The following is a 19,375-nucleotide window of genomic DNA, read 5'->3' on the forward strand; positions in this document are numbered from 1 at the left end:
ATACCTACCTAGACTTTATCCGTACTATAGTAAAAGGTTGCATAGGTATGGTACTTACTAATAGATAGATATTGACATAGAATACCTAATATTTATTCATCGAATATGATTCCTTCTCCTTCCTGCTCGTATACTTCAATTTCCCTGAATCTACGAACCGTACCTAAGTCGAAACAATAAAAATAAAAAAATGCATTCGTACGTTATTACGATTAAGTAATCAAAAATAAATGATGAGTTGAAATAAGTTTTTCCTTTTACTCGAATACAATACAATAAAAAATTAGGTACTGTAACGTTATTATTTGTACTTTGTATTTTACCAAAGGATGTAGTAATTTCACGCAGAATTAAGCGCTCGATGAATTAATTCATTGAACCCAGCAGGTTACTTCTGTTTTGATTTTAAATCTAAATTATATTTTTAGCTTAGGGGAAGAAATGTTTTAAAATCGATCAACACGCTACAAGTTAGGTACTCGTACCATGCGTATTCAACTGCAGTCTTGGCTGATGTCCAAAAAGTACAAGAAAGTCGCTGAATTAGTATCAAACCCTTGAAATATATATTCTTAGGATTTTGCCTAATTACAGGGTGCACAGACGTTGTATTGATTAACCATTCGCAGCTCGATATAACTGCATTTTTTTTTTTTGTTTTTTGTAAGTTTAGGGTAAGTATTTGAATAAAAGTTAATTAGCATACGAATTCATCAACTAGGTAAGTAAGTACATATCATTGTGCTTCAGTCATAATTATGATGTTTTAAAATAGGATACCTATCTATTTACAATTCATATTGTCCTTCGTTGTGTTATTCTACCTGGCTACGGTTCGTTCCAACTTTGGTGTTGATTCTCCGAAATAAAATACAAAAATTATTAGGTATGATTATATTATAAATAATTGGAATTAAATTTTCTTGGTATTGATTTATACCAATTACTAACCTATACGATTGTGCTAGTAGAAATTTGTTAATGATTGAGAAAGTAATTAGGTATATTTTAAAATGAATAATTACCCATTACATATTTAATTACCAGCCAAGCATTTAACTTATACATACTTAAACTTATATTTACACGTGCGTCAGATTATCACAAGCATACTCGGTGACCCGATATGTACCTTGAGAAATACTTTAGTACTAAGTATGTACATCGGCTGATGGCAAATCAACTGAAGGGTACAATAATTTTCATTTTACTATTAGGAATAAAAAAAAAAAAAAAAAAAAAAAAAACTAGGTACTTACTTATATCACTTGCGAACTAACAGTAAGGAAAAAGCCTATTCGGTAAAACGCCTCAAAAGGACTCATCTTCAAAAATAATTATTGTTTGTCATATCAAAAATTGGAATGTACCGATTGATTATACCTACCTATATTATTATGAAACACCTCTCTGGATCCAATTTTGAAAGGATATCAACTCGGTCTGAGCGAAGTTAAGAAAAAAAATTTCAAAAATGTATAGCTTATACTTCAAGAAATAATGCAATGTTACTTTTAGAGCGAGAGGTTCACTTTTCTGACCTTGATTAAAATTTGAAAACTTGTTGCAGTTAGTTTACATGTAGAAATTTGATTTTTTTTTTAAAAGAAAAAGCAAGGAAGCTTTAAAAAATAAAAATGTTGAAAAAGATTTTAAAATTTTTGAAATTTTGAAAATTCGATTTTAAAGTTTGCATTTTTAAAAGCCAATAATCAATGCTCCCTTGGAAACACCTTAGTCACCTAAATCGATCAGAAGAAATTATAATCACCCGGCTCCGAATTGGTCATGCCAAATTAACCCATAACCATTTGTAGATGAGCTCCTAAACCCACCTGTCAATTCTGTAATAATAATTCTGATATAATCTCCACTCAATACATTCTATTCTATTGTCCGTCTCGGCTCTCTCAAAACAAAACGCCAATCCTTAAACATTTCAGACCTTAACCCTACAATTCCTGACAATAACAAACAGATGGAAAACATTCTTAAATTCATCAAAGAAATCAATCTTTCAAACCAAATCTAGACTAACCCCTCGAAAGTCGAAACTGGGCATAAAAACCCTGGAAATTATACACTCCCAGTAATAAAAAAATTGAGGGGCTGTAGGCAAAAAATAAGTTTATATTCGTACTCAGCGATTTCGAAAACATACCATTCAATATGTCACTCGACTTTTCACATTTTTTCAAAATTTTGGCCTTTTTTTGGGGCAGTTGGGAGCTGTGCGGGGTTGGGCCCAAAAAATAAGGCCATATTCGTGCTCAGCGACTTTTAAAACATGCAATTCGATATATCACTCGACTTTTCACGATTTTTCAACTTTTTTACCCTCATTTCGGGGCACAGAGGGACATTGGGGGGTGGGACCCAAAAAATAAGTTCATATTCGCACTCGGCGACCTCGAAAACGTACCATTCGATATATCACTCGACTTTTCACGATTTTTCAAAATTTTGACCCCCATTTTGGTGCACAGAGGGGCTTTGAGGGGTTGTATCCAAAAAATGAGTTCATATTCGTATTCAGCGACCTCGAAAACATACTATTCGATATATCGCACGTCCAGATTTGTTTTTCAAATATATGATTCAGTAGTGTGTTACTTGAAAAATCAAGCAACCCTCACGAACCCCCGAGGAGGGTTGAAGACAAACCAATGATAGTTTGATTAGTAGTTGGGTGAGTAGACTTTGTAAAAAAAATTTGAGCCAAAACGAATGATTTTAAGTGGTAATTTTGATTAATTTATTGGACTGACCTTTTTTGAAACACCTACTCTTTCCACCCCTTTTTTTGGACACCCCCCTTGAGCAATGGGTATCGAGCGTAGCATCAAATTGTCGAGAATTTAAAGGGGAACATTTTTCGTCATGGTAGTTTTTCTCAAAAACCTAATATTTACGGAGTAAAACGCAAAAAACGTGAATCGGAACCGGTTTCAGCCCCCTAAAAAATTTTCCTCCAGGGATAGGAGAGTCGGCTTTTTTTTGGTGGTTCAGAGGGTCCATCCGAACACATTCCCGAAGAAAAAATTGATGTGCCAATTTTTTCCTTTTTAAAACCGCTATTTGCCCGCTCTAATTTACGTTTGATGAGATGGCAATACTGTCGATTTCGTACTGGAATTTTTGAAAATGGCGATCATGTTATCATTATCACTGTTATCAGTTCAGTATGGATTACAAATTTGATGCGGCGTGAAAGGTGAATTTTTCGATTTCAAATTCAAATTATTTTCAAAGAAAGGTATAATTATCTGTTTTGCGTTAGTTTATGCGTTAATTGAGCATTCGTAATTCGTAGTGTAGTGGAAATATTTTACTACTTTATTCTTCAGTGAATAAGTAAATTATGTGTGATATGTTGAAGAATTTGATAAAACAATTTCGCGGAATGTGTGTTCACAATTTGCCTACAATTCGTTACCATATGCTTCTTATGACGATGCAGGAATATGGACATGGATGAAATATCATCTGCGATGTACGTAAAAGTGAGAAATTTAGAATGAATAATTTCTATCCTGACTGAATCTTTAATCAGAGGACCTGCGTGACCCAGATTTCAAAGTGTTGCAGATTGATTTTCGGATCTAGAAAGTAGAAACCGTCGAGTTCAACGACTTCAGCAATCTGATGGGGTTTCTGATCATTTCTGATCAATATGAATTAATAATATCGCATTATTATGATTGACAATTTCATCCATTAGATACTCACTCCATCCAAGCGAAGATGTAATTGAATTGAAGTCGTTGGATGCGGAACGGTGGTGATCTGAGTTTCTTCGGTTCCTTCGGTCATTGAAAAACTTTCATTGAGATTTCGAGGTTGAAACTGCGATACTATGCTGACTTAATCAACGATTAAGTATTACGATGACGTTCTAACTTGACTTGAAAAGCTGTCGTTGGTTTGTCTGGAGTTCATTATTTTGCAGAAACAAAAGATTTGTCATCAAGTTACAAAAATGTTGAATTATTATTGTAACCATAACCACCGAACATCTTCGCATCGAGTGATAACACCGATGATGAGTAAAACCTGAGTAAAACGTCAATGTTTCGGTTATTCAAGGCGCGTTAAAACCCCTTGATTAATGCGAATTTTAAGACGAGACTGTGTATACTTGCATAATTTTCCATTATTACGTATTATTACGCTCATTATGTTGAGAAATTACGACGCGAATGTAGTATAAGACCGAAAGTTCAAAGTTCTACTTTCGCCATAACAACTGAAGATGGTAAGTTTTAAAAACCTTTTAGTTTTATTAGCGTACATAATTTTAATTTTTATAGTAAATGAATAAAGAAGAAAATGTTCTTAAGTGGGAAAATGTTCCTAGTATAAATTACTTAACATTCTGCAGCTTCTTCCGTTTTCTTCTTTTTTTTTCCTTCTTCGCGGTTAATGAAAACCGAGATTTTAACAACTTTAAAATGTCGGTTTCTGCGAAATTCTCGAAGGGAAGATATTTTATCGTTTATTTGTCCACACTTCAGTATGAATTATTCAGTCTCGGTTACGATTACGTTTCGCCCAAAGTTAAAAAACTTTTTAAACGAAATGTTTCTTTGGGATTGTGCAATTTCTTTTCCCGACATATTAACAAGATTCGTTTGCGGGAAAGGTCTTCAGCACCAATGGATGTATTTTTATAATCGTATACAGACTGTAGAGTGTAGACGAAGGTTCAATTCGAAATGTTTTGTGCATCTACGAGTAGGTTTTTGAGAACGTGGAATGGCTGACGATGGTGAATACCGAATATTGGACGATTATATAAAAAAAAACAACATTCGGTTAGCGACGATAAAAATTTTCAAATTGAATTCTTTTTCAACGTGCAGTTTTTTAATTACTTCGCCACTTTGAAAATAACGATGACGTATAATGTAAGGGTCGTTAACCTGAAATATTTAGTATGCCAAGAGCTCCCTTTAAAAAAATATTTACTTTATTCGAAAAATTTAAAAGAAGTTGCAACTTTTGAAAAGGAAATTGCATAAAAACAGCGTTGTCATTCGCGGTTTCTCTTTCATTATTTCATTTTCCAATCTTGAAAAAAAAAGGGTAGAATCTGGATGGCAATGTAGCCAGAAAACAGATTTAAAAACGAGCTGAGAGTTGTTGAAAATATTAATTCCATGAACATTTTTTAATTAATTGAAATCTGATTTAACCTCAATTGCGAACAGCGTACCTTTTTTTCTAGTGCCCAGTTTACTGTACGAATTTTTTATGACAAATAAAAGCATTAAAATCAATTTGGGTAAGAGCCAGAGCAAAAAAAAATTCCAAGTGACTTTCAACTCAGAATGACTGTCTCCACTAAATCTGGTCAAAATCGTCTGATTTTTCTTTTTCGCAGCTTACTTACCCTAATCTACGAGTAAATTACGTTTATTTTTCGAATTCTACCATTCACTGTCTCTCTAAATTTTTCATTTTGAAAAATTTAAGCTAAAGGGTCATTGAGGGGTCATAATAAATAGTTGGGTAATGTTAAGGTATTTTTGACCAAATTTATGGTATTAAACCTGTACTTTGAGGATACGATTAGCCGTGGTAATCTGTTGGAACAGTGAAAATTAGGTGCTTGGTGGAAAGTTTAACTAAAATTCTGTAAAAGTTTTGTCTATAGAAGACCATATTATAACTCCAACGCAATTGGTAATATTTTATAATACAATTCAGTGGCACTTAATTTTCAATGATTTATCGTTCAAAATAGAGAACAGAGTTTAATGACAAACCAACATAGTGCCTATGCTTACTATAAGATGCAGCGATTGCGTTTAATGTGGAAACCCAAGGATTAATAGAAGAACTGAGCTTATACTAATTTGCAGAACACGATAATCCCTTATAAACGTAGTTCGTGTTGTACGAGTACCTACCTACACTACCTACCCTACATCTATCTACCTAGTTTTTCTCTTCAGACTAAAATATTTATTAAATTATTAGTTTAATAGCGTTTGAGAATTTACGAACGTTTTAACGCTTTTCTTAGTTAATAGTACCAAAGTATTTTCGCATATACGAGTATATAAGATTGGCCCGAGGCGTGCTCAAAAGCTCGTGTTTCTATTCGATGTTTTACCAACAAATATGGCATCATTTCGCCGATTAACGCGAGTCGCTGTTTAACGAATTTCCGCGTGAAATATTTCTTTCATTTCAATTTCACCGTACAAGTCTTGTCTTTCAACAATTAACTCGGGTTATATTGTTGAAAACTAAACAATACGCGATGTCGAGTAAGATGACGGATGAGATATTCCGTCATAACCTTTACGCGGTGTGTAGCATTATTCGCGTATGTGGGGGAATATAGGTAGGTAGGTAGGTAAGGTACGTAAATGCGAGAAACAGTGGAAAGATAATGAAGGCGAAGGTGTGTGTAGTGATGTTTTGACGCGCCACAGATAGAGATATAATATAGAGAGAAATTCGTGGCGAAAATTTTCAATATTGTTGAGACGAAAGTTATGTTCTTGATAAGTTGTTCTCACTTGGCCTTTTCACATTTATAGTTTGCCAGCGAATAATATAATATCCGAACACGAATTCTAATAGGATTAACCCTCGATAACGTCTTAATATCGGAATCAGTTTGATGAGCACGCCTGATGAAAAATTAACGACGCGTTAAACGACGAACGATGTAAATAATTCGGGTGTATAAGTGTTTCTTTTTCTTCTCCTTTTATCGGTTTGTTTTGTATAGATATCGCTATTCTATACGGAGTAAAACTATTTAAAAGTGAAAAATGATACGAAACGGAAATCATTTCTTGTAAAGCATTTTTTAATAGCGAAAAAGGTCACAAAAGGTTGAAACGTCGAATAAATCGTGTATCGTTTTCGTTTCAGCGCCGAAAATATGATGATAGAATGTAGGTCTGAGAAACGATGCTAAACCGTGTAATGATTTATTTTGAAGCATCTGTAGTGTCGAACTCGAAATCGTGTCGCCGATTCAATAGATGAGTATTGAGTATACTGGGACGATCGCAACGCGGCGGTGTGCCTTTTGTAGTCTGGCCGAATCACCCCTCGATATAGTAAAGGTGTATTTCGCCAAGTTTTATGCCTACTTTACAAGCTGAATTTTGATATCAACTTCGATTTTCAAGTATTAGTTCTATAGTCATTGAGTTTGGAGGAGGCTTTTGGGTGTTATTGGAAATGCCAGGTTTTGATAGGTTTTGCTCTAAGGGTATAAAATTTGATTAAAGTAAAGGTGCTGAATTAAGACCTATAGATCGCAAAAATTATTAAATAATTCGCGGGCTTGAAGAAATATTTTCTGCTTTTTTTATAAGCTCGCATCAGGAACCTCGCCTCCCCATATTCTTTAATGATATTAGTGAATTTTTGAAAATCAAAATTTTACCAATTTGATCTAGATAGTTTAAAATTAATGTGTGTCCTAGATTATGACCCTGCGAATCGATTGAAAATGATTTCGAGTTGTTTTGAGCAATTCTGGAGCTTCCAGCGGATTTTTGAAAGTTGAAATTTCCACAAAATGTTACCTAATGAAATGCGAATGCGATTAATGTTTGTTAGTGATTTATTAGATTGATTACACAGATTACACATCATTTTTCCATAATGTGTTTCTGCGGGTTCGGAACCGTTTGTTTTTCAAATTTTCAATGATGAAATCGCTGGAGAAATGTACCCACGGCTCCAAACAAGTAGAAACCAATGTCTGAAAAAAATTAGTAGAGGGTCACTCTGAATTTGATTTGAACAGTTTTTTTTGACATTTTTTGAAAATATGAAATTTCTTGGATGTGTCTGGAGGCGGCTCCAGAACGCCTTGAAACCACCTTCAATTGACTCGGCATGTTAAAATTGGGGTACTAATTGAATTAAATTTTAGCTTTCCAAACTTTATTGAGTGAAATTTGGAAATTTTAACTTACTAAAATTTGCTGGAGGCTCCGAAACTGCTAAAAACGAATCGAAACCGCCTCCAATTGATTTGGAGGATCAAAAAAGGGTTTATGCCCAGTTTCAGCCTCCTAGGTCAACATGAAGGGACGGGACGCGTGACACAAGATTTTTCAAGGTGAAAAAAAAACAAAAAACCGGTTTTCTCTCCTCCAAATTACTCTAGGAGGCTGATTTTTGGATAAGTTTTACAACATTTGATTTCCTATCGATTGACCTTTGGGTTGCCTTTTTTGACATTTTTCACCCCTCTCTATGCCCACCCAAAAATTTGGACATCTACGAATGTAGAACCGAGGTTATCTCCACTAAAAACCCCTAACTCGCATAGGTATCTAATTTGAGCGAATTTTGTTGAAATCCCTATTGCTGAGATAATTTTATGTTCCAGCAAAAATGATAATAAAAAATCAGATATGCGAAATATTGACGGATGCGGACTCCTGAGAGTTCTGAGGTGTCAAAACGGATTTTGTGATTGGTCCAAACCCTAATCCGCAACAATCATGATAGCATGTACTCGTATTAGCCTTATTTTTCCTTTGATCTGAGGAAAATCAAGCTAAAAATGCAGAAAAAACCTATTTCCAAAATTTTGTGATTCTTAACATCCTCTTCCTGGTCTTGGTTTTTCTCTTTGTTAATAGCATGGTATCCAGTTGTCCACTCTCCTGGAAAACCTGGAAAAATCAGGGAATTTCGTAATTTTTACGCAAAATTAATGAGATTTAAAAATAACCGATCAATTGCAAATTTCAAATAAGGGCCTGAGATGAAAGGAAAACATTATTTTTTACTTCTCGAAACTTAAGTTTTCAAAAGTTTTTGCCCTCGCTTCGCTCGGGCTTGTTTTATTTTCTTTTTCAAAAACAAGATGAAAATTTCTAACACAAGTTTTGAAGCCAAAAAGTGAACTCACAAAAAAAATAGTTTTTATACCTCTCAAAAATACAAATTTACAAGAGCTTTCGCCTTCGCTTGGGTCTTTTCTGTTTAACTTAAAAAAAAAAAAAAACATTTAAATTTTAAAATTTCAAAAGCCAAAAAATAAACTACTCGTCCTCGCATTAAAAAAAACCTCGTTTTTATGCCTCTCGAAATACAAATTTTCAGAAGCTTTCATCTTCTCTTCGCTCGAGCCTGTTCTCTTTTCTTTTTCTAAAGTAACTTCCTTAAAAAAAACATTATTCCAATTCTAAAATTTAAAAAACCAAAAAATGAACTCGCATTAAAAAACCCCCTCCACCCTTGTTTTAAGGAATCTCAAAATAAAAATTTCGCTTCGCTCGGGCCAATTTGTTTATTCTTTTACCATAAACAAATTTCACATTTATAAGACCTCCAAAAATCCAAAAAAGCAAAGAATATTTTTCATAAGTCATACCTATGAATATTGTGTCAAATTTTAGGAACCACTGAGTATTATTTTCAAAAACTTTTTTAGCATAAAATATCTCTTTGAACCAAATAAACGTTATGTGAGGTGATTTTCTTACTTTCGACCCTCGGGGCCAAAAATGGGGGGGGGTCAATTTTTTGAAAATTTCGGAACCACCATTTTGGACTTACCCCTGCGAACCCCGCTAAAATTTTTTTTACAGTTTATTAGTATCTGAAAGGCCTCCCATCTTACCAAATTATGAGCTCAATAAAAATTTTCGCAAGTACTCAAAAATCCAATTTTCCAATTTTTCGTAATTTCGATATTTTGGGAACCCCTGGAAAACTAGAAGCTGCGATTTGCGCCAAACGTAACGTTTTGAGGTGTATATTCGATTATTTAGATGAAAAAGTGGAATGAAGCTCCCTGTATATTTGTAATTTTGAACCCTTTTTTTAGAGCCCCCACTTTAGGCACCCCTAAAAAAGGCGTTTATGCATATATTTTCAAACAAATTTAAGAATTTACGTTTGAAACACACTAGCAAGTGCTCGATAATTTTTCATTTGATTTTTCCTGTAACTTTCAAAATTGAGCGATTTTAGGTAAAATTCTGGCATTTCTACTTTGTTGAAATCATGAAAACGTTATTTTAACGTCTTTTTGAAGCTAGAGTTATATCTCAGAATTTGATCCAAAATAGCTCAATTTTGAAAGTTACTGGAATAATTGGTTGAGTCGATTACTAGCTGGTGCTAAAAAGTGGCCTTATCGCAACTCCTCCTTTTCATTTGACACAATCCTCTCTCAAAAACCGAAAAATAACTTCTACTTTAGAAATGGGGCCCAACATGATATCTGCCCCGAGCCCTCATCAGTTCTCGACGCGCCCTTTCTGAATTTTCATTCGGCATTTGTGTACCCAACTCACACCTTCCCCCCTCCCCGCCTGGAAATTTAGAGCGCGACGCCACTGCTTGCATGTTTAAATTTTTTTAATTAAAAAACTAAATAATGAAGGTTTAGCTGTTTTTTATATCGGGGAAGTATCCAGTTCGAAGAAAATCTTCAGAAAAAACTACCCCCTCCCCTCTCTGAAACTTCTTCTTCAATTCAAGTATGGGGTATTTAAGTATAGAAAATTTGAAAACATGGTCCGGAAAACCTGGAAAAATCAGAGAAAATGATTTGCCAAAAATAGCGGACACCCTGAATGGGAGTTTCAGTTTCAAAGACAAAATGTTCTCAAAGTAATTGTTTCTAGCTAAATTATAGTTTTGATGACAAATTGAGAGATTGCCCCTCTCTCGTCCTTTTCTTCCCTCCTTCCAAAAATTGTCTTAAAATTGTAAAAATTTCACCTCAAGTCCATTGAGGTAGAAATAATTCATCCAAATTATATCTATAGAATACCAATTCGTTTAAAATCAGAAAATTCTCTAAAATTGCGAAGAAAAAATCAAATAGAATTCATTAGAATTTCAAGAAGTTCTCGCATTCAAAAAGTGAAAATTGAAAAAAAATTCTCCATTGATCGTCAGCCAGACCCAGTCGTAATTCTACCACAAAGTATGTATTGGTATTCTGAGGTGTAAATTACGACCTATACAAAAATAATGTACCTGGTCCAACAGTATCTACCTGGATTCATTTTCGCAAATATTTACCCTGATCGCAGAAATTGCTTACCTACTGTTCGACAATTTAAAAAATCGAACACGTCGTTTTCTTTTCATTACGCTTACGTATAGGTATAGGTATACGATACATCATTGTATGAAAGTATTTTTTCGCACATTTTGCCATACGAATAATAAATTTTCGCCTTTTAATGGGAGAGCAACAAGCGTCACGTTCGCGGGCCTTCTCTTGGTCGTTGTTACGGATCATTAACGCAGAGCGATGCGTTATGTTCGCCTGTCTTGCTACCAATGAGCAATTACCAGGGCCGACTCTCTGTATTCTTCATCGCTGCTCCATTCTTATTGTAATTTGGACCGGAGCGCGGGTCCGCCGATACATATGAGCCCCTGCATATCTCTATCTATACATTAGTCTTATTAACGCTACGTTAAACACAAACTGGCAAAACGATCAACGTTTTCATTTTGTAACTCGCGTGAAAATACTCGACAAAGGGGGATTTTTTTCTCGATCGAACCATATTTTTTGGCCAGGCAAAATCCCGCTTCATGCACCGTGGCGTTTATTTTTTTCCATCAACGTTGTCGCCGTTTACGAAATAACACAGCAAAGCGATCCCTGCGCCTGATCCCTTCTGCTTTTGTTGGGAAATTCGTTTCGGTTAATTATCCGAAAAACTGGTTATGTAAGATTTTTTTGCCATTTCTTACCCTAGCGTGCAGAAATTTTTACCAATTTTCCCCACCACCCCGCCACCCTGTCCGGGTATATAATTAAAAGCTTATCAACGATCTCTAACAAAGCCATTGCCAAAGCCTACTAACCAGAAACGACACCGTAAAATTAAAGCGTGTAGTCGTCATCGTTTTCAACTGTTTGTCCTCTTATCTGCCTCCAAAGTTGGAAAACAATTTAGAAAGCTCGGCGTTTAAAAAGTTTCGCCTTTCTTTTTCTTTCATTCATTCTTTTTTTCTTTTTCTTTTTCTTCTTTTTTTTATAAATTAAATTTATTTTTCTTATTTTCTTCCTTCTAGAGATTTATTTTCTCGGTTACGTTGCATCGCGCGCGAGCTGTATATATTCACTTGTATATACACTCGCGTCGTCGTTGCGACGATGCGGTGATAAAAATTAAAAATAATAAAGCGATTTATATCACTTTGGACAGGTTTTGTTTTTCGTTTATTAAGAGTGCGAGCTTTAAAGCGGATATTTGTTCATGAACAGCGTGCGCTAGAAGTTTTCTTCGCTCGGGTTTACCGTCAAGCTCAAACGGGCGAATATGATTCGACGCGAAAGACTATACACTTTCAGACTCGAGCGTATAATTTTTTTTTCAAATTTAATGCGTATTAGGTGAGGTTTGATGCGAGAAATTGGGCTTTTTCAGAGTAACTCTCCGAATAAATTTCAGCTCGTCGAAAAATTTTGAGAAGTATATCTTATTTGACTTCGTCAACCGTGAAATGTCGTCGAAAATTGTTTTAAAATTTCACTAATAAGCGAATAAATGTGGGTAGCAATTTTTTCGAATCGTTGAGAAAATTTAGAAAAATTTCACCTCGAAGCAGTGTCTATTTTTTCGGTATGAAAATTGTTCCAGGTTTATTTTATAATTTTAAAAATATTTTTCTTTGTCTGCAAACTTTTTAAAAAGTATTTTACATTTTTTAATAGTTTTTTTTATACTTGTTGAACGCTTTACTGATGGCGACGTTCCCTAAACTAATTTTTTGACTGAAATCAAACTTTAAATTTTTGATGATCACTTGTTTGGAGTTGATGAATGTAAACGAAATTTTTCTGAAAAATTCAATGAAGTAGAGTAGGTGGTATATTTCACATTTTACTCAGTCATACACATAAAGGGAGGGGGGTTTAATTTTTGAAAAACTTCTGGGTGGATTGAAAAAGATGTTCTTTTTTGAATGAGTTATTGTACGATTTTTGGAGTAATTTGATTTCTGTCTGGTTTTCAAGCAATTTGAATATATTTTTTAAACAATCGGAGTATGAGCTTGAGATTTGTTAATTTATTCCTTCTCTCAGAAATTTTTATTAGAATTTTATAGTATGTTGAATTGATTGTTCAGGGTGTCTACAGGGTAGTGAAAGTAGTGAAAAAGTAGTGATTTTCAGCAATTTTGCTCTAAAGGTAGTAAAAAATGAAAAAAATGGGGAAAATCCAATTTACCACTCGTGAAAAATATTTTTTATAAAAGGGCTCAATTTATTATGGACTTTGTTAGAACTTGAATTTCGCATTTTTGAGAGCTTTTGCTCTCGCATCGCTCGGGCTATTCGCTCTTCTTTTTCAAAATAAAAAACGTACATTAATAAAAAAATTTATTGAAAAAATTCCAAGTATTATTCAAATTCAAGAAATGTTCAAAGTTTGAATCAGAAAAGTGAACTCCTCCCTGCATAAAGAAACTTTTTTTTTTTACTTCTCAAAACACGAATTTTTGAAAGCTTTTGGCCTCGCTTTACTCAGTCTCGTTTGCTTTTTTTTTTAATTTCAAATTTTTCAAAACAAAAAATCATCATTCGAATTTTAAAATTTTGAAGCAAAATAATGAACTTCTTACAAGTAACTCTTCACTCAAAAAAACATAATGTTTAAGCCTCTCGAAGTACTGTATTTCGAGAGCTTTTTGCCTTCGCTTCGCCAGGGCCAGTTTGTTTCTCTTTTCCATAATTAAAAAATTCCACACTTGAAGGCGAAATCAAAATTTTTATACGTTATATGAATATTAAACGGAATAAATTATACCTTTCGAATGACAGAATTGTTACTTTACGTATCTCTTACTTACTTTACTTTGAAACTCGCCGATTTATTTCAAAAAATTGGAATTTTTTTCACAAAAACCGTTCAATGTTGCATTAAATTTTTATATATTTTTCAAAAATTTGTTATGTTGTAAAAAGTTTTTTTTAAGGTGAAAATAAAATGAAAAATTGAAATAATAAAATTATATTTTCGACATATGTTTGCTTGAAATAATTCTTGGGATGTTTAAATGACATTAAAAAAGTGAAAAATTTGAATATATAATTTTTTTCTCGATCACCTAGCTCCCCCCTTCCTCTTAAAAAATCCCAAGTGTTTAAAAAACGTCCTGCTAAAAGTCCTGCTGAAGTCTTGATTATTTTATTTTGAAATTTTGGTGAAGACACCCTGAAGAAAAAACAAGAAAAAAATCAATCTTGTGAAGAGGGGGGGGCGGGGTCGAAAGGTTGAAAATATTTTGGAAGGTGACGATTTTTTTTTTTTTGAAAGGTAGTGATTTTCGGCCAACAAATTCCTGTAGGCACCCTGTTATTGCTTTTTTCCAGCAAAACGTGTAGCTTTTTTATATAGAAATTGCCAAAAAGTCTCGTTCGGGTCAAAAACTGCTAAAAATTGACACGTTTTCGCAGAAAATTCCGAAAAATGTAATTTTTTTGTAATAATAGTCTGAAAGTTTCGCTTTTTTGCTAGAAATTGCCAAAAAAAACTTGATTTTTCAACAAAAAATTGACACAACATTTTGTTAAAAATCAACAAAACGTTTCATTTTTTCAAAAATTGCTAACAATTTTCGCTCTTTTGCAAAAAATTCTCAAAAAGTCCAACTTTTTTCCAAATGTTGACGAAGTTTCGCATATGGTATTTTGCCAGAAATTGACAAAAATTCTGCCTCTCGTGCCAGTTTCACTTTTTGTCGAAAATTACCAAGAATTATGACTTTTTTTGACAATAACTGTTTTTTTTTTTTTTTTTTTTTAGTTACATTTTTTCGAACTTTTTTGGTTAATCAAGTTATAAAAAATTGGGTACGACGCCTGTACGAGTATGAATTTCGTTTATCGTAATGAAATTACTATCTTCTCGAATCGTACAATTCCATAATCAGATTGAAATTATTTACATTGCTAAATTAAATACATAGGTAAGTATAGGTTCATAGGTTGCTTACCTATACTCTAAACCAGATGATATTTTTTTTGCTGTTCTTAGCTACACGCTTTGTAGATGGTAACATTACTATTCTCAATGCAAAGACGCTTTGAATTCGAAATTTCGCGCAATTTTTATTCGTTGATAAAAATTGCAACGAATGCAATTCAGTTGGCGTACATTTTGTTGGATAGAATTGCATAAATCTTACCGAATAGAAATACTTTTATTGTAAAACATGGCCTCAAATTCTGCTAGTCTATTTGCTTTACATATACGTGGCTTACAAATAAACCTACGTTACTTATTCATGAAACAATTGCGAGAACGAAATAACATCCTCATTTTTGACAAGATACGTTACCCTATGGTATCTTCTTATATTGTAGTAGGTATTCTCGATTGTGGAAAAATCTCACCGGGCCGAGTATATACGGTATGCTTTATAACCCTCTTTGATATAAAGGAGAAAGCTACATAGGTATGAGCTTATACGACACGGATATTTGAAATATGGATTTGCTGGCGAATTTCACGGTTTATCAAATATTTACGATTCATTTCGTAAAAATGGCTAACTTTCTGATACTTAACAACAGTACACGGATATTATTTCGAATTGTTATCCGAGAAGTACAAATGCAACTTCACTTCGAGTGGAAAAAAATGAGAAAAAAATTATCGTATTAGTGTAATACGTGATAGGTATTTTGACTTATTTGAAATTCACTGCGCGTTACCCGCGATTACATACACTCTTAAATGCTTGTTGTCTCTGGATACAAAACGTACACTGTACAATATACATACGTAGATGAATGATGAAGAAAATATGTATACGAGTCGAGTCGATTTGTCAAAATTGAATTGCCTCAAAAAACGTGTTTTTTGTGTTCATTGTAAGATAGAAAAACACTGACACAAGGTACTAATAAATATCGTATTATAAGCCGAACAATACTCGCGCGTTACAATTAGTAATATACGAAATGTTTAAATTATTCATAAGCTCGCCGAGGGAAAAAAAAGGACGACAGTGTAGAAAAATTTTCATTATGATGTTATGTTTATAATAGAAAAAATATAAGGTTCGGTTAACCCGTAGGAGGTCTGTCAAGGTTACCGTCCTCCAAAAGTATTTAATTTTTACAACTCCATTTAGTCACCTGGAGCATTCGATAAAAGGGAAACATTTACAGAGGTAAAAAAAACTTTTGAAAATACAACGCGAACGCGATCCGTGTACGGAAGAGGTGCACGTTTGTAGGTATTTGTACATGAACGATGAGCCCTGGTTTAAATTATGTACCTTTCACGAGCTAGAGCTCTTACAGCTGTCTCTATACTCTATCTGGCGTTTTCACTGTTCAAAAACATATACCTGAATGAGATTTCTGTATTAGAGAGAACGTGCCAGATGTGTTATCCGCGGCGAATATATCGCCAATCCGAGTACAGCCACTTTGGAAACGTTTTAATTACAGGTTTACTCTTACTATACGTTATTCTAAATATAAAAATTTTTCACAAGGGTATTCCTCCCAATATAGACAAATATAGAGTTAATAGAAGGTACCTGATTACATGCTGATGGATATCTGGAACGATATACGTCGTATCGTTTCCAAAAAAAAAAAAGTTCGTGGTGTGTGCTATTACCTTAAGATAGAGGAATAAATGTACCTTTCGTGTTGTACCCACTAAAATACTCGTATCTACCTGCTCTTAATGTACCCATCCGCGAAGTTACAAAAAAGTGATAATTCACGCGAACGTTCCCTTTTAAAATTTTCCAGTTGCAAGTCGGTGAAAAAAAAACAATCCCATGCAAATACACGCAGTCAGGATTATTTTTCAAGTTTATTTTTCTCAGTCTGTTTACCTTAGAATACCCACGCAGTCGTTTCAAGTACAAAATGAACTTTTTCATTCTCTCTTGTCCGAGTTTACATTTTTGCCAAGTTAATAATGTTCCCTAATTCTGTTTATGGCTAAGTTACATTTTTATGAGTTATGGAATGACTGGAAATATTCATACGGAGAACATTGTGTGTATAAAAAAAAGCCCTATTTGTGTACATTATGTGGTTTGAAAGGGGATTTCAACTCGTCATTGTTGGAAAAAAAAGACTAAAGAGCGTGATGGAGTGATGAATAGTGCTAATTTTGAATGTAATTTCATGACCTCCCCTTCTTCAGTTCTGTCGATCACCTACTTCACTTGTGTTCAAGTTGTAAATGGACTGGAAATCGTAATTGCAATTTCTGAGATTTGAATTTTTACGATCAAAAATTTAAAAATTTCACCTCAAATTTCACCCAATTTTCCTTATTTTTCTCGAAAGTAAACGTTCAACGACCTTGAGAACCACCGTGGGCTTGGAGCAAAAAAAAGAGTATCCTGAAAAGTTTGTCCATCCTGTCCATCCTCTACCTCCTGCGAAGCAAGTTTTTTTTCGAAATTGAGATCGAAAATGAGTTGTTACAAAACAGAATTTTTCCTTGAATTTCCCATAATAAAAAAGCCCCCCCCTCCCCAAAAAAATGATTATTTTTTCAAAAAAATCTCCAGTTTATTAGAAAAGTATATTCTGAAAGAGATTTTTCACAAAGAAGTGTTCTCAAATCACATGTTTTTTTGACAATAGGTAAATGAAGTTTTCATTTTTGAAAGTTGATGTCAAGAACAAAATTTTTTCGCCACAAACAATTTTTGTAGAGATGTTTTTTCTTTCGTTGAGAAGTTGCTCTTTTTTTTCGAGAACGTTTTTCACAAGAGCCTTTTTTCAAAACAAAATTTAACAGCTTTTGTTTTATGAAGTTTCCATTCTCCTTTCAAAAATGAAGCGCTCCAGCTTTTCTCTGAAAATGGAGGTTGTAGTTTCTCTTCAAAATTAGGTTCGCATTTTCTCTTCTAAAAATGAAGTTTGCAAACTTTTTTTTAAAAACGTGGGAATTTTGAAAATCAAACTCTTGAAAAATCCTTTGTTTTGTGTTGTTACATGAAAACATATTTTTTCAAAAATTTGGACTGAATCAAAGAGAAATCGAGAATTTTGCTTTTGCTAAATTTTTAATTGAGGCTCTCTAAGAACTTGCAACTATATTCGAAATTTTCATGAAAAAAATGTGAATTGAAAAATCAGGCACTGGCTGTTCTCTTTTTTTTTTACCAAAGAGTGAGAAGCCATGAGACAATTCCTCAAAAAAATTTAAGCCACCCTAACAGAAATTAGCTATTTTTTGGGGTTCTGCTTTTCAGATTATTCGGGTTACCTTTGAATTACAATCAGATTTCAGAGATCCAATTCTGAGAAAAATGAGGATGGTTCGAGGAACCAAATTTTTACAAAAAAAAAAATGCTATACCTAAACTCTTGAAGTGTGCGATTGGGTTCAGCTGCTTAAACTCTTTTTGAACTCACTTTTTCCGAAAAAATTCCCTGAAAACCCAAAATTTGCAATTGGGCAGCTACAATTCTAGGAATCCTCATTCATAATTTTATTCTTGTGACATTGGCGAGAAAAAGTACAGCATCTCATGACGTTTTTTTAAAGTTTGGACCACCTCTCGAGAAAAGATTTTATACCTACCTATATCAAATTTGATTTTGATTTAAATGTGACTAGAAAAGGGAGTTTCCAGAATAAAAACGAGTTGTTCAATTTTTTCATGAGTTTATGTAATTTTTGGATAATATTGAAAATTTCGAAATCCCGTAAGATACGAGTACATACATTACTTTTTGTTAGGGCAGCTACACTTTTTTTTTGATACTGTTCTGTGAACCCACATGCTTTGTTGAAAAAATTGATTAAGTGAGAAGGTCCCTTTATCAGTTGATTTTTAAATTTCATTATTTTGCTTCCTAGTTTGAAAAAGCAAAAAGTTGTAACTTTTAAAAATTATTTATTCCTCTGAAGCGGAATGAAGAGAAAATTAGACATTGAATTCTTAGATTCTTGTTTCAGAGCGTCCACAGCTCCGCTAAAAGTCGCAAAAAATCGGGGGAAAATCTTGAATTTTCCATTTATTTTCTCAAGAAAGTCACCATTTGTTCCTCAAAGTAGTGGATCATATTCCACTGGTTGACGATGAATGTTTGGTTTTTTGGAATAGGGGAGATGGTCATAATTATGTAGAATTGAATTTTTCAAAACTAAAAAAGTGGCGCAAAAATTTTTGTGCTTGAATTTTTTTGGGGAAAATGGTAGAAATTAAAAAAAAATTGATATATGTACAAACTTGAAGAAAAATGCATGTCAAGTCTCTTCTGTAATGAACTTTTAAATCCATTCATGTATTATGTTTTTTGCTTGAAAGTTGGCTATGAAGTCCCAATATGATGGGAACTCAGCAGGATTCCCACATCACCCCCTCCAAAGCCTGACATCATGTCACGAATTCGTTAATTTTTTTTTCAAAG

The 19,375-nt window shown here is 33.6% G+C and overlaps 1 protein-coding gene across 2 annotated transcripts in view; it reads left to right on the top strand.

Moving 5' to 3' along the window:
- Nucleotides 1-19,375, top strand: part of LOC135836181 (connectin-like) — a 289,346-nt gene that overhangs the window by 8,139 nt on the left and 261,832 nt on the right. The window contains exon 1 of one of the 2 annotated variants that reach the window (XM_065350834.1): nt 4,122-4,255. The exons of the other annotated variant lie outside the window; for it this stretch is intronic. The gene's annotated coding sequence lies outside the window, so the exon portion shown is untranslated. Of the gene's footprint in view, nt 1-4,121; nt 4,256-19,375 lie in introns of those variants that run through there. 2 annotated transcript variants of the gene reach the window in all.

The sequence above is a fragment of the Planococcus citri genome, chromosome 2 (genome assembly GCF_950023065.1).
Source record: "Planococcus citri chromosome 2, ihPlaCitr1.1, whole genome shotgun sequence".
NCBI lineage: Eukaryota > Metazoa > Arthropoda > Insecta > Hemiptera > Pseudococcidae > Planococcus > Planococcus citri.